Below are 16,932 nucleotides of genomic sequence, written 5' to 3' on the forward strand. Positions count from 1 at the left end.
CATCATCAAAGGAAGAAACGAAAAATGAGGAAACTCATGATCCTCTCGAGAATCCAACCATTGAAGAAAGGGAAGTCTCTTACCCAAGGGAATACAACTATGTCAAGGATGGTGAGATTATAGGTGATCCATCCAAAGGGGTAACAACTCGATCTTCTCTTAGAAATATTTGTAATTATGTTGCATTTATCTCATGCATAGAGCCTAAGAATATTAAAGAAGCATTAAATTATGAACATTGTATTATGGCTATGCAAGAAGAGTTAAATCAATTTGAGATAAGTAAAGTTTGGACACTAGTTGAAAGGCCTACTAATAAATCTACTGTAGGTACTAGATGAGTATTTAGGAATAAGCTTGATGAGAGTGGTAATATAGTGAGAAACAAGGCTAGACTTGTTGATCAAGGGTATACTCAAGAAGAGGGCATAGACTATGATGAAACATACACTCCCGTAGCTAGGATAAAAGCAATTAGAATGTTATTGGAATTTGCATGTTTTCATGAATTTAAATTATATCAAATTAATGTTAAAAGTGCATTTTTAAATGGTTTTATTAAAGAAGAAGTGTATGTGGAACAACCTCCAGGTTTTGAAGATTCAAAATTTCTGGATCATGTTTTTAAATTGACAAAAACACTTTATAGTTTAAAACAAGCTCCTAGAGCTTGGTATGAAAGATTGTCAAACTTTTTAATTGAAAAAGGTTTTTCAAAAGGGAAGGTTGACAGTACATTGTTTTTAAAGCATAAAGGTAAAGATTTATTAGTAGTTCAAATTTATGTTGATGATATAATATTTGGTTCTACTAATGATATTCTTTGCCAAGAATTTTCTAAGCTAATGCAAAGTGAATTCGAGATGAGCATGATGGGGGAGCTCTCATTTTTCTTGGGACTCCAAATCAAGCAAAGAAAAGATAGCATCTTCATCAATCAAGCTTAATACGCCAAAGATATACTCAAAAAGTTTGGACTGGAAAATGGGAAACCTCATGACACTCCAATGAGCTCTTCTACAAAGCTTGACTTGGATGAATGAGGTAAATGTGTGGATGTTAAATTATATAGGTCAATGATTGGTTCTTTGCTCTATCTAATTGCAAGTAGACTGAACATTATGTTTAGTGTTTTCTTATGTGCTAGATTTCAATCATGTCCTAAGGAATCACATTTACTAGCTGTTAAGAGAATCTTTAGATACATTAAGGACACTCCTAGTTTAGGACTTTGGTATCCTAGAGACTCTAGCTTTAGCTTGCATGCCTTTTCTTATGCGGATTATGGAGGATGCAAATTAGATAGGAAAAGCACCTTCGGTACTTGCCAATTCCTTGGAAATATGCTGATTTCTTAGTTTTCAAAGAAACAAAATTGTGTTGCATTATCTACCACTGAAGCCGAATACATTTCAGCTGGTAGTTGTTGTGCACAAGTTTTATGGATGAAACAACAACTTTTTGATTATGGAATTGAAGTAGGTACCATTCCTATCAAGTGTGACAATACTAGTGCTATTTGTCTCACTAAAAATCTCATCCAACACTCTAGAACTAAGCACATTGAAATAAGACATCACTTCATTAGAGACCACGTCACTAAGGAAGATGTAGTTCTAGAATTTGTTGATACTTTGCTCCGTCTTTAATCTGAAATAGGTCTGACCTTGGCTTTGCAAATTTCCCTGCCATCCTACCTACCTGCATAGGATACATAAATAATAGAACTCACTCACACGTAACACCTTCCACTTCGGAGACTCTTCCAAAACTTCTTAAAGAACCAGTCCATTATTTGTACTTGTTGATGAAGTACCAACAATTGATGCATGTACAATTTAGTAAGAAGGGGTTTAGGGAATCAAAAAGCTTCTAAATGCACCTTTTGTTTTGGTATAACATGGTTTTAATTTTGAAACAAAAACCACGTTAATAAAAACAGAAGAATGAATTCAACTGACCTGCATCAAGTAAGAAAGTGTCCAACAAAAAGAGAAAATTGAAAGATAAATCCTTCAAACGAATTGACAATGTACCTTACGCAACATCTTCTTTTGAAAAGGACTTTTCAGTTCCATATGAAGGCAGAGCATGTCATTGTTTGTTAGACTAGGGAAAAGAACTTTTACAATATATAGCTCATACAAACAGAAACCAACAGACCACATATCCATTGGATGATTATAAGGCAAACCAAGAACTGCACCAAAGATAAATATAAATATTATACATTAACCCAAAGACATAGTAATGAACAAATATCAGCCTACGGAAGAAAATATGCTTCACCCTGCCATATTTGTTGCATTCTTCTTCAACATCCACTTTAATATCCAAGTCAAAATCTGGTTCCTTATGGCAATAAAACATACATAAAATTAACTATCTTGTACAAGGAACAGAAAAGAACACACAAAGTAACAGTGAAATAACATGTTTAGAATAGGAAAATCAAAACCTCAGTTACAGGATCAAACATATTCTTCAAGAGCAAACACTCGTTGAGCTGTCTAATAGGATCAAGGGGTATAGTAGACTTGATTGGTGGTAGAACTGGTGTCGAATATGCACCCTGGCCATTGAAAGGTCTGTAACAGTCTATTTTTATCTTTTATCTTTAGTGGCAACTGCAAAATGAAAAAAGATACACGGGCTAAAAAACACCCACAACAATAATATAAGAATGACACGATGACCACAATGTTGATAATTCTTAATGCTTTCAAGTTGTGTACCTGAGCCTTGAGAGCTGCAGCAGTTTCTGTTCCAACATCAACAGTATCTTGAACAACCTAATATTAAAAAGGGTCAGGCAAAATTAGTCTTTCATTATCAATAGCCCATCAATCTGGATGTGTTAATGATGGGAGAAATTAATACAAAAATTTGGACATCCCAAGACTTCTTGCATTTTGTTAATTTTTAGTTCAATATAGAAAGAATATAGAAGGAAATTTCAATATCTAAGGATCTGAATATAAAACCAATTATTTCTCCCTGTAGAAAATGCACGAGGTGTCATATAATCATATTGCAAAAAAAGTTTTGATAACAACCTTATTAGCCCTATCAATGGCTTGAGCAGTCTCATCAATCATCTGGTTTCCTCTATCCTTTAGCTGTTGATTTGTCATAGCTGCAGAACATACAGGTTGTCTCAGAAGAAGTTCAAAATTGAAAAAAAATACGATACCTACAAATCATTTCCAATACATTCCAACAAAATCCCAAGAATCAATGCAAAGGTCTCAGAATTGGATCGGGCAGAACGGTAGACCAAAGCTTCATAGTAAGATCATTTCTGGAAATTCATGCTGCCATACTAACAGAATATATTAGCCACTAGATACAACTCTGATCAACGTTCGAATAGTTCTTCATAGCAAAGTTTAAACTGAGAATTACTAGCACATCTTACAGCCACTACCATTAGACAATCACTCTAAAATAAACGAGAAGCTGAGAATTGTTATGGCATAAGAATAGTAGAACAAAGCTTCATAGTAAGATCATTTCTAGAAATTCATGTTGCCATACTAACAGAATATATTAGCCACTAGATACAGCTCTGATCAACGTTTGAATAGTTCTTCATAGCAAAGTTCACACTGAGAATTACTGGCACATCTTACAGCCACTACCATTAGAAAATCACTCTAATATAAACGAGAAACTGAGAATTGTTATGGCATGCGAATATACTGTGATATTACCAGGCTGGTTCCTCAATATCGAGAATAAAGTGAAAAACAAGAAGCAAAGACCAAGATTGATCCCAACAGAAGTTAAAAGAGCTGAAAGAATCATCTTTACAAAGACAGCTTTGATATACCACCCTCTCTAAGATTATTAAACACAACAACTCAATTGCAGTCCTCGACTGCCCAAACCAAATTCCTTGATTCAAAATTTAGAAAATTGTGTAAAAAATCTCAAAACCCAACAACCCAAAAATCAAATCAAAATCCCTAAATAGTTTTCCAATTCTAGAATAGTAAATAAGAAAACAAACACACACCTTTGAAGCTTCGCGACCAATGTAAAGCATCATCTTGTTGTCGTATTACCAAAGAATAAAAAGACTTGGAAAAGTTGGGGAATGAAGAAATTTAACAAGGCAAAGGAGAAAAAATTCCACACTTTTGTTGTGAATCCTCTGATACTTGCGAATTTTTTTTGCGCCAGATATGAACTCCTGGAAATATTGAAGCTTCTACTTCTAATATCTCTTAGTTTACCTCCCTTCTTCGGACTATAAAAGTTGTTTTGAAAACCTTGGGTTCTCGAATCCTTTCTTGTCTCCATTGAAACTTGTTTGCTTCACAGCAGAGCTTTGACACTGAGAAGGCTTAGAACATTCATTTTTCACCGATGGCTTGAACGAAGCATATACGAAGAAGAGGAAAATGGTGTTCATATTTTGTATGGGATAGAGCAATATCCTACAACAGAGCTTTGGTAGCTAGCGCATGAAAATCAAAGAGGAAAAAGAGAGAAATTAAAACAAGAGATGAGTTTTCAAGTAGGAAAAGTAGAGAAACTAACATGGACGAAATCCCACACCGAGAGATAAAAACATTGTGAATGGTTTAAAATTAGGAAGCAAATTAACACCAGTGTGTCGTCTGGCCCATGCGTGCCGTCTGGCCTATGTCCCTTGTATGGGTTGGGCTTGGTCTTGACTCAACCTGCACAGGCTGGAAGAGACTAGGGGTGGTGGGCGGGTTTATATTTTGGGATTTAGGGTTACTTTCTTTTATCTACTGAAGCAAGGGTATTTTTTTTAGAATATATGTCTTATATTTTAATAAAAAATAAAATGTATTAGATTAAATATTTTTAGATAAAGATAAATTAAATCTAATATTATTTAGTTATAGCCTATAGGTTTGATAATAAATAAGTTATGCCTAAAAATATCATAACTAAATTATTTAATTAAAATATAATTGTAAATAAATTATCTTATTAATTGAATTATTTTTTTATCAAATAAGGAGATATTATTTTTAAAAAATAAAATATCAAGATTTAAACTCACACAAGGTAATTTATCAAAAAAGACTCACATAAGATAAAACAAAATGAACATTCTTATTGACTCGATCAATTAATTGAAAATTAATTTTATTTTATAATATAATATAAATATTTGGGATCTTAAATAATAAAAATAACTTTGAAATGTTATATAAATCTTGATTATTCTTAATTGAAATTTTATTTAAAAATATTTAAAATACAATCAAATAATTACATTTGTACCATACTATCAAAAGAGTGCACATATGAGAAAACTGAAACTCAGATCAAGCAACAGGTTCTTCCCTTATCCTAAATGACTAGGTGCTTTTGTCATTTTTCACTTTGTACAAGCTTCGGTTAGCTTTCTCAAATAAAACTCGGATCAAGCCAAACAAAAATAAAAAAAATTACAAATTTTTTTTGACAAAATATTTTTTATTCATATTAACTCATATAAGCTTACATACATTTTGCTTTCAAGTATCAAGCTCAATATAATAATATTTAGGATAACTCTACTGTTAAGTATATAAATTATTATTTTTGTTCCACTTTGATATTTAAATTTTATAAAACATTTAATTTAGATTTCATTTTGATAGTCGCCATAAAAGTTTGAAGGAAGGCTATATGTGACACTTTTATGGGTAAATTATATCATTCACCACTCAACTATCTTCTTCCTCCTATTTTAGTCATTAAAGTTTAAATTTTTTAATTTAACTACTCAACTTTCAAATTGCTCATATTTTAATCACTTTTAATTTATTTTATTAATATTTTTTTGACATGACATTTTTATTAGTATTTTATTAGTATATAATTAAAATTAAAATTTTGTGAAAGTTAAGTAATTAAATTTAAAAAATTAAACTACAGCGACCAAAATAAGAGTAAGAAGATAGTTAAGTGATGAATGATATAATTTTCCTATAAAAAGTGTCATGTACAATATTTTTTTTAGTATTTAACTGCGAGATATCAAAATAAAACAAAAAATAGACGTTAAGTATGTTTTCAAAAATTCAAAACTTTAGATACCAAAATAGAATAAAAATAATAATTTAAGTATTAAACATGTAGTTTACTCTAATATTTATAGTAAATTACTTACCTCATTTAAGCGTTTATTATAGAAAAAAGTTATAAACGGCTTACTTATTTAAGTGCAACAATATTACTTACTGATTAAAGTTTTTATTTTTCAAAATTAAAAGAATTGAATAATTCACTTTTATAATTGAAGGATTTTTTCTTAAATCTATACGGGTGACTTAATCTGATTTGAGGTGTCATATTAAAATCATCGAAGCTATCCATGTTAAAATTCTGAGAAAAATAAAAAATTCAAACAATTAAAAAGCATAAAATAAATTTTAAAATAAATATAATGTGAGTTCAGAATTATTTAAACATCGAAATAAATTTTTTAGTACACAATATAAAAAGTAAATTTTAAACTTTGACATAAATATAATATGAGACATCATGTTCCCTAATTACATTTGTACTATACTCCGCAAACAACGTTAAATGAACTCCGATTACTGATGTCAATAACTGCACAAGATCAATTCGTTTAAACTTGAAATAACAAGTAATATAATGAGCTTTGGGAAATCTTAATAATACATGACTATCAGATGATGCTAAAGGTCAAACAAATATATATAATAACACATAATTTTTTCTTAGTGACCTAAAAAGTAATAATTTATTCCAGTAAAATAAATTTTGAAAATCACATAATTTCCCTCCAACCGAACATTGATATATAGATCTCTAGAACTACATCCATAAGGACTTACTCTAAGTCCATTGGGCGTAAGAGCCAACCCAAAGAAATATCTTAGGCCTATAAGGACTTGCATTAGCCAAAACATAAGAGCCAACCTAAGAGAGTATCCTAGGCTCATAAGGCTTTATTAGTGTGACAGGAGTGTACCAGCAGAGACTTAATATCACATCTCAACGAGTATCTAATAAAACAATTTTAAATAATAACAATAAAATCAAGAAACCATAAATTAAAATATATTTTTATTTAAGTAAACATTAACTTGAGATCATGTATCATGCAAACATAGTTTTTATTTAGTAAATCAAAAGTTAGGAATCATGCTTTCAATCGGATAAAATTATTCAAAAGTCAAATAAAATAAAACATTCATATTTCAAATTAGATAGAGTAGTCATGTGCACATGCTAATTAATATAACACATGAAGAACACACTAGAGGGTTCACTTATTTTTTTTGAAAGTACTTGGTAACTATCAGGAAGAAAAATACATAATTTCTGTCAATTTTAAATTGATTCAAGAAACGATATCTCCATAAAAATGTTCTAGCCAACAGATCTAGTTAGACATTTAAAAGTTGGTATGTAAAATAAAATAAATATAAATCTACTAGATTATAAATAGTAATTTTACATTTGTATTAATGAGAATAATCAATATGTTAAAATTTATTAAACATTAACTCAATTATTTTTATAATTTCAAACTTTTCATTTGAATAATAAGTGTAATAAAATTTGAGTATAAATAGATTTACTTTAGAGAAAATCGCCTCAGTGACCAAAAATGCCTTATAATATACGATTTTAACCAACTTTTTTTGGATTTGCCAAAATGACCAACAAAATCGCAACGCGAAAATAAAAATCGCAACGCGATCCCCAGAATCGCAAATCAGTTTCCAAAATCGCAACGCGATTCTTGACAATCGCAATGCGATTTTCATATTCGCATTGCGATTTTCCATAATCGCAACGCGAATATGAAAATCGCAACGCGAACACATAAATCGCAACGCGTATCCGTAAATCGCAACGTGTATCCGTAAATCGCAACGCGTATCCGTAAATCGCAATGCGTATCCGTATATCGCAACGCGTATCCGTAAATCGCAACGCGATTTTTAAAGCGCCATTATAATCGCTACGCGTATTTTATTTTCAAATTACAAAAACGAATATTAAGACAAAATCCCGTAATCGCAACTCATAACCTAAAACCTAAAATCACAACTCAGTCCCATCTCCATCTCTCACTCTCTACGGCGAAATCCGTCCCCATCTCCGAAGATTTCCGTCCCCATCTCCGGCGAAATCCCTCACAACCATTCACGGTCAGAAATCCCTCACAATATTCAGAAATGGAAAATCAACCTCCGAGGGTTAGTTTTTTTAATTATTTTTATTTTGAAATTTTTGCATTATTGTAGGTTTTTCATATTAGAACTGATGATAAGTTTACTGGTCATTTCAATAATAGATTAACCATTTCACTTAGATTTCATTTCGCGTTACGATTCTCTCGTTGCGATTTTCATTTCGCGTTGCTATTCTCTCGTTGCGATTTTCAAGATAGTATTTGTCTTTGTCTTTGTTCTGTCTTTTGGTTGAAGTAATGCAATCCATTCAAGTTTCAATTTGCAGAAGAGTCGCAACGAGATAAATGAAAATCGCAACGTGAAAATGACTATCTGCAACGAGAAAAATGAAAATCGCAACGAGAGAATCGCAACGCGAAATGAAAATCGCAACGAGAGAATCGCAACGCGAAACCAAAATCGCATTGCGATTTTCATTTCGCGTTGCGATTCTCTCGTTGCGATTTTCATTTCGCGTTGCGATTCTCTCGTTGCGATTTTCATTTCTCTCGTTGCGACAATCATTCTCTCGTTGCGATTTTCATTTCAACCAAAAGACAAAACAGTGTTGCAAATTTTAGTTTCAAGAATAAACTACTACTTTTTATGTTTATTTTTTGGTATATCTTCACAGTGTAGTTTTGGTATATCTAACTTGGTATGTTTATTGTTTTTGTAGAAATTTTTTTCGGCTTCATTGACATTAAGGAATAAAGTCAGCCTAGCCACTACAATTGCTTCGAAGCTTTCACCTGCACAAAGACAATTGTTTGAGGAAACCTGCTTCGGGCCATGGCTGAGAGTACAGCATCCGGGTGGAGATGCTAATTTGACCCATTTGTGGCTTCAGACCATGACATCAAATCTACCCGACAGTATACAACGTGGTGAGGAAGAGATATGGTTTCATTTTCCACCAGCGTATACTTGTTTTGGGCGGAAGGAGTTCTGCTTAATCACTGGTCTACGATTCGGACACGATGATGTAGGCCGGTACACTCGTCATATCGCCCGCCCATCATGGTTATCCCGGGTTTTTCCAGATGAGTCAATGGAGAAGCCGAACCTACACGTCGACGACCTGAAGAAATTGTTTAATAAGAAAGCTGGTTTCACTCGGATGGATGACGTCGATGTTGTCCGAGTATGCCTTCTACTACTTGTGTATGCCGGCTTTTTAGGCAGAGAGGCCAGACAACCTATTCCTCGGGAGCTAATAATATTGGTAGAGGACCTGAATGCATGGAATCTGTTTCCATGGGGTTCGTATATATGGAAAGCTACCTGGACTAAGTTGTCTACTGCCTTTGATGACCGCAAAAGTTTGCGTGGTGATGGGTCGAAATACACTTTGTCAGGCTTTGTTTGGGCCTTTAAGGTAAGAATTTCTATATAATGTTTCTAAAATTATAATTAATTATTAACAATTACTAATTTTGTTATTATATTGTTTGTAGATTTGGATATTCGAGGCTTTCCCCAGCATGCGTACATATGCAATAAAAACGTCAAATGATATTCCCAGGGCTATTTCCTGGAAGAGGAAAAATCTGTTGGATTGGGAAGACTTAATACCATATGCGACAATAAATAATGTAAGTTAACACAAATACTTTTATATAATATATAAACAAGTTATTAATAGTAGACGTTTAACTTTGTTTGAGTTTTTATATTGTTAGGAGGCCAACATTCCATTACAAAGACTGACACCCACGGAGGAAGAGCTTGCCACTGATTGGTGGCAAGCTAGTCAGAGTTTTTTTGATGGCACGGATGATGAGCAGCATCCACTTCCTCCAATTCGAGAGCCATCACCTCACCTAGAGCCATCACCCGATCGACCCGACTATACACCTCTAGAACGAGAGCCATCACCTATCCCGTCACATCATCGAGCCTCTTCTCCACCATCACCTCATGATAGGCGACCGGCAAAGATGCCACGACTCCTATCTCCCTGTTCTCCACCTCCACCTCCACGGGATGAGTCAAGGGAGTTACGTGATGAGGTCATGCCTTGCGTGAGGAGATCGGTACTCTACGCGATAACGATGGTGCATGGCGTGTGGAGGTGTCAACTTTACGTGGTGAGGTTGCCGCTCTACGTGAGATGATAGTATCGTTGCAGAATGAGGTTCATACTCTACGCAACGAGGTAAGTTTAAGATTTTCCATATTTAACTTAATGATAAATTTACTCGTAATTTCACTTAGATTAGCCATTTCACTTAGATTGCTTAGTAAATTTATTCGGTTGCTGCCAATTCTGCTAAACTGTGTATTCTTTAACACTGTGAAATAGTATTTGTCTTTGTTTTGTCTTTTGGTTGAAAGTAAATTTGTTCGGTTGCTGCCAATTCTGCTAAACTGTGTATTCTTTAACACTGTGAAATAGTATTTGTCTTTGTTTTGTCTTTTGGTTGAAAGTAAATTTGTTCGGTTGCTGCCAATTCTGCTAAACTGTGTATTCTTTAACACTGTGAAATAGTATTTGTCTTTGTTTTGTCTTTTGGTTGAAAGTAAATTTGTTCGGTTGCTGCCAATTCTGCTAAACTGTGTATTCTTTAACACTGTGAATAGTATTTGTCTTTGTTTTGTCTTTTGGTTGAAAGTAAATTTGTTCGGTTGCTGCCAATTCTGCTAAACTAATACCCTGAAGTCAGTATTTGTCTTTGTTTTGTCTATTGGTTGAAGTAATGCAATCCATTCAAGTTTCAATTTGCAGAAGAAGAAATAGTTTACTTTCGCAACACGAAACTTAAAATCGCAACGAGAGAATCGCAACGCGAAATGAAAATCGCAACGACAGAATCGCAACGCGAAACCAAAATCGCAACGACAAAATCGCAACGCGAAACCAAAATCGCATTGCGATTTCATTTCGCGTTGCGATTCTCTCGTTGCGATTTTGGTTTCGCGTTGCGATTCTGTCGTTGCGATTTTCATTTCGCGTTGCGATTTTGGTTTCGCGTTGCGATTTTGGTTTCTCGTTGCGATTCTCATTTCGCGTTGCGATTTTAGTTTCGTGTTGCGAAAGTAAACTATTTCTTCTTCTGCAAATTGAAACTTGAATGGATTGCATTACTTCAACCAATAGACAAAACAAAGACAAATACTAACTTCAGGGTATTAGTTTCTGAAACATATTTTCTTTGTTATCTGATGCATTTGTGAACTATGATAGAATAATGACTTGGGTGAATACAATGCAAGTTTGAAACATATTTGTCTTTGTTTTCACTGTTTAAATATCATGTCTGTTTATTTACTGATTTTTGTATTTAATTATTTAGCGGCCCGATAGAGTGGATGCTTTACGTCGGGTTATGCTTGCACGACGGAGTTCACCCATCAGACAGCGTGCACGTGCTATTAAGTCTCCGTACACCCCAATAGTTCGAAGACACCGCAAGAAGAAGCCCGACTCGCCTGTCATCCCTCAAGAGTCCACTCCTATCGTTGAAGAGGCCCCCCCTATCATTCCTCGAGAGTCCCCTCCCACCGTTCAAGAGGCCACTGTCATCATTGAAGAGGTCCCTCCCACCATTCAAGAGCCTGATTCACATGGCGTCATATGTAGGCTTCTTGAGAAACCCTCTGACGTGCCGGACATGATGGATTCAAGTTGGCTCTCGTATGAGTTACCGGCCAGTACCATACCGGTATCTGAAGAGGAGAGGAAACAACTACCGGACACAATTCTGGATAACACCCTTTGGGCTAAGACCGCAGTTGATTTTTATCTACATGAGCGGAGCCAGGGGTGTTTCACTGACATATGCAAGCTCACCGATGATATCTATTTGTTGCTTGATCGGTCTTGGTGGGGCGTATTATTAGGGGTCGAAGACAATGACTATTTCGATAGGGGGTAAGTCTTATATTTTTCTTATATTTCAATTTGATTAATTTTTTTTTAAAATTTATGTAAGTCACTAATATATGTCTTTTTTTGTAAAACAGCATATCGATGCGTGGGTGACACGTCTTCTAATAATAAGAAAACTTAAGAAAAATAAAAATATACGATATACAATTATGCCGACGTCTTTTAACGCCGTTCACTTGAAGAATGCACGAGATAAATCATTTGATTTGGGCAATGGACAAGCTAAACTTTATCCTGCATGGTGGGAGGTCGATAAGGTTAGTATTTATTTTAGATTGAGTTTAAAGGTTTTATGAAATAAGTGCGCAAATGAATGAATTATTACTTATGATTGCAGGTGTTTATCCCTGTTTTGGAATGTAAACATTGGATTCTTGTCGAGCTTCAGCTCCCATCCCTTAAGACAATAGTGTATGACAGCATGATAAATTACATATCATTGGCTGATTTAAGAGAGATTATTAAGGGATGGAGCTCTCATTTGGCTAAATTCTTGGATGCGATTAATTATTGGACTCGTTCTGGAAACAAGAAGCCAAAGAAGCTCAATATTACAGTTATTAGAGACGAGACCGCGCCACAACAAATGGGAGGAGCCAGAGGAGATTGTGGTCCTCTCGTATGCTTGGCGTTGGAGCGTTTGACGACGGGAAGCACCAAGTATCTACCTCCCACCGATAGAGATAGAGCTGCAGTAGGCTTGTGGTTTCGGCATTATATGGCTAAATCGATATATACGAGACGCTGCCTACCTGTATCCGCGTTATAAAAATGTCCATAAACAATTGGTAAGTTTATAGACTTTTGGTTTGAAAATGTTTGGTTAAGTACCTAGAATAGAATAATTTGCTGTTTGTAGGTTTTAAATGTGTAGAAAGTGTTGTTTGAGCAAATGTTTGGTTTCTGCAGGTTAATCTCAGAAGTGAACTGCGTGAAAATGATGTATAGCTGCAAAAGTTGATTCAATAGTTTAATTGATTGTTTTTTGATTGTTTAATTGATTTGTAAAAGTTGATTCAATAGTAGATGATTGGAAATAAGAATTATTGCTTATTTTTTGATTGTTTAATTGATTTGTAAAAGATGATTTGTAAAAGTTGATTTGTGTAATTGATGCGAACATAATTCTTATTTGTGCTTGTTTAATTGATTGAAATGTAATGGTTGATTTTGTTGATTTCAATCTGCATTATGTTGAAATGAAAATCGCAATGCGAAATGAAAATCGCAATGAGAGAATCGCAATGCGAAATGAAAATCGCAATGCGGAAATGAAAATCGCAACGAGAGAATCGCAATGCGATTTTCATTTCGCATTGCGATTTTCATTTCCGCATTGCGATTCTCTCGTTGCGATTTTCATTTCGCATTGTGATTCTCTCGTTGCGATTTTCATTTCCGTATTGCGATTCTCTCGTTGCGATTTTCATTTCGCATTGCGATTTTCATTTCGCATTGCGATTTTCTTGTTGGGATTTTCATTTCGCATTGCGATTCTCTCGTTGCGATTGTAATTTCCGTGTTGCGATAGTCAAATGCATGCCTAATAAGTGATAACAACTGAATAACAAGAGTTGGTTAAGTCAAAATGGTTGGCCTGAGTCATTAATTCAACTGAAAATGTTAAAAGTTCACACATAAAATCCACATAATACAACGTTTGCATTTAAAAATCACCTAAGTTAACAGTCCCAAAAGGTGAAGCCAATTGTGATTGGGATTTTAAAGATGATTGCCTTTTGCTTGACACCATATGAGCTTTGGATTTTGATGAGGATCCATATTTTGGTAGAGGAAAAGATGATTTTGATGGCACTGGTGATCCACATGTCAACCTTGTATGACCACTTTCCTTGCACCGACTACATGTCGATCTCTTCTTCTCTTCACCCTTAGACGGTATACGATCGTGACTTTTTGGTCGGCCAGGTAGCCTTCTGTCCATGGCTGGTGGCAAAACTGTTTGTAAGTCATCTGGTATGTCCCACTCAGAAGGATGTGGAATAGGGTAGACATCTCGGCATAAGTCTGTCGATAAACTTCTGTAGTGTAGCAATCCATAGCGTATGCGCTTGAATCATCTTGGTTTAAATGAAGAGCAACTTTTATAACATGGCCACACGGATAACCAGATGTTTGCCATTTCATACAACTACACGTCTTTGCATTTAGATCGACTAGCCCATTTAAGTTATTATCCAGTACTTGAAACAAAGTGTTTGAACATGGTTCAACTCTCCATGACGTTGACTTCACAACACGTTTCGTTATCTTTTTTTCAGTCCATGGTGTAACACGATGTTCCAATGTTCCTGTAAATTTAAATAAACAATACTTAGTAAAATATATAAATATGATAAGTTACGAATTCAAAGAAATAATACCTGCATGGTTTCTTTTCTTGTAGTACCACTGTTGAATAGAGGCTCGAAAAAACTCCATTAACATAGTAATGGGTAATTTCCGGGAATGACGACTTAGAGCGTTGATTGATTCTGCACTATTAGACGTCATGAAACCATATCTTGCTCCAAGTTGATGTACTCTTGACCATCTTTCAAACCCGACATCTTCTAGTGTTTGAGCACACTGAGGCAAAACACGTCTTAAACAATTTATATGCTTATTGAAATCCACTTCCCGATAAGCTTTTACAGCCTTCCAGTATGTCCATTTGTGCTTTTTTATACCAGCAGACCTTGATTTTAGATTTCTATACAAATGAACACCACAAAGTCCATGAAAAGCATCTGGGAAACACCTTCTAACAGCGTTGTCAATTGAGTTTGCCCTATCGGATATGATTGTCAGATTGCTAATAGGACCTATGCAATCCCTAAGATGCCCCATAAACCATGTCCATGAATCAGAGGTTTCAGATTTGCCAACCCGTAAGCTATTGGCAATATCCCATTGTTAGCATCCATGGCTACTGCTAATAAGTTTACTCCAAGGTATCGACCTTTCAAATGTGCTCCGTCAACTATAATAACTGGGCGCATGCAAGTAATAAACGAACGAATCTACAAAATAATATACACAAGAAATATAATCATTTAAATGTGAAATGCATGTAACTAACAAAATGAGTCAACAAAATTATATTGATTTACTAACCGTAGCACCAATGGCGATAAACAGCAACTCAAAGCGTCCATCTCTATCTGTTTTGATATGAGTTACCGACCCAGGGTTTTTCAGCTTTAAATTGTGACAATAAGCCGGCAGTTGGGCAAACGATGCTTCTGGCGACCCCCTCAACAATTCCAAGGCATAACATTTGGCTCTCCAAGCTTGAGAATATGATATACTAATCTTGAACCGAGCATTCATGTCAGTCATAATTTCATGTCCCCGATATACCCTGCCATTCAAAACATTAACTCAGCCAGAAAACCACCCAACACATTTTTGTTTGCCTGTCTATGGTGAGGAAAAACTTGGGTTCTTGAACATGTATGTTTATCAATAAAAGTCCTAACTTGAAACATTTCGCAATCTTTATTCTCTGGCAATCATACGCCACGTACAGTTTTTGTCAATCATATACCTTGTTTCGAAACGATCTTTGCTTGATTTGTTAACTTTTAGTTGATAGCCATCTTCCACACATTTCGTATACAAAGCTATCTTCAAGTCTTCCTTTGTATCAAAACAATCATCTTTCTTGATACGAATAACTTTTGTGTAACAATCAACTGCTTTCTTTACCAACTCTTCTTCCGGTATCTGAAGTAATTCTGGCATATTCCAGTTATACGCCCGTGGCATTTTCTTTTCTTCGGGGACTTTTTCTTCTTCTTTTCTTCTTCAGGATTATATGAATTACAGAATGGATGTTCAACATGTTCATTCACAGTCGTAACTTCCTCCTCATTATCATCAACAATACATTCTTCGGCAACGGCTGTTTCATCATCAAAATTCGGGTATTGACCAATATCAAAATCATTACACGCAGGGTCTGTTTCTTCTTTTGAAACATCATCAAAATCCGTGTATTGACCAATATCAAAGTCCGGATATTGACCAAGACCAAATTTCGAATACTGACTAGTACTCACAATTTTTTCTGTTGGCTCATCATCGTCTAACTGGTCAATACGAAAACCGGAATTTGGTGCTGAAAGTTGATTGGGATTTGGATTAGAGAAAGGTTGTGGGTTTGAGAAAAACTTAGTTGATTACTACCCGCTACTGACCCAACAATACTACTTCTAGGTTCAACAACATACAATGTACATCATCTTGTGAAACACTAATGTAAGCAATGAATCGTTCAACATCTTCATTGTCGGTTAACAAATAACTTTACCATTTCTCTGATAAGATAGCCTAAATCCACTTAGGGGCTCTAAATTCAATTTATTTGAAACACGTAGCATTAGAGTTTCATAAGTTAACTTTGTAAAGACAATTTTAGTTGAAGATTCATGGGTAAAGGCATATATTGTAAAACACCATGAACATTATCCCATGACCCTCCAAAACACAAATCTATCCAAACATGATCAACATTAGATGATTTCATGGTTGTAAATTAATTTACTAAACAGACGAGCTGCGAAACTAAAACCTGTTGCCGGATTGGGAAGGATGTCGTTGGATATAGGAACGGATGTCGCCGGAGAGAGTGATAGATGGAGATGGAATGAGTTGCGATTTAGGGATTTAGTTTATGATTTGCTGCTGTTGCGTAGTTATATACCCAAAATTTCAGTGTTGTGATTTACAGATTCTCGTTGCGATTTACGGATTATCGTTGCGATTTACAGATTCTCGTTGCGATTTACGGATTATCGTTGCGATTTACGGATACGCGTTGCGATATACGGATACGCATTGCGATTTACGGAT

At 34.8% G+C, this 16,932-nt stretch overlaps 1 long non-coding RNA gene across 1 annotated transcript; it reads right to left on the reverse strand.

Moving 5' to 3' along the window:
- Window positions 1–2,281: 2,281 nt before the first annotated feature.
- LOC120201743 lies at window positions 2,282–16,663 on the reverse strand. Its single transcript, XR_005523668.1, has 3 exons — window positions 16,652–16,663; window positions 15,787–15,791; window positions 2,282–2,352 (listed from the first exon to the last, which is right to left on the reverse strand). It is a non-coding gene; the product is annotated as an uncharacterized LOC120201743 (long non-coding RNA).
- Between the last annotated feature and the right edge of the window lie 269 nt (window positions 16,664–16,932).

The sequence above is a fragment of the Hibiscus syriacus genome, unplaced genomic scaffold (assembly GCF_006381635.1).
Source record: "Hibiscus syriacus cultivar Baekdansim isolate YM2019G1 unplaced genomic scaffold, ASM638163v2 tig00007902_pilon, whole genome shotgun sequence".
Classification (NCBI taxonomy): Eukaryota; Viridiplantae; Streptophyta; class Magnoliopsida; order Malvales; family Malvaceae; genus Hibiscus; species Hibiscus syriacus.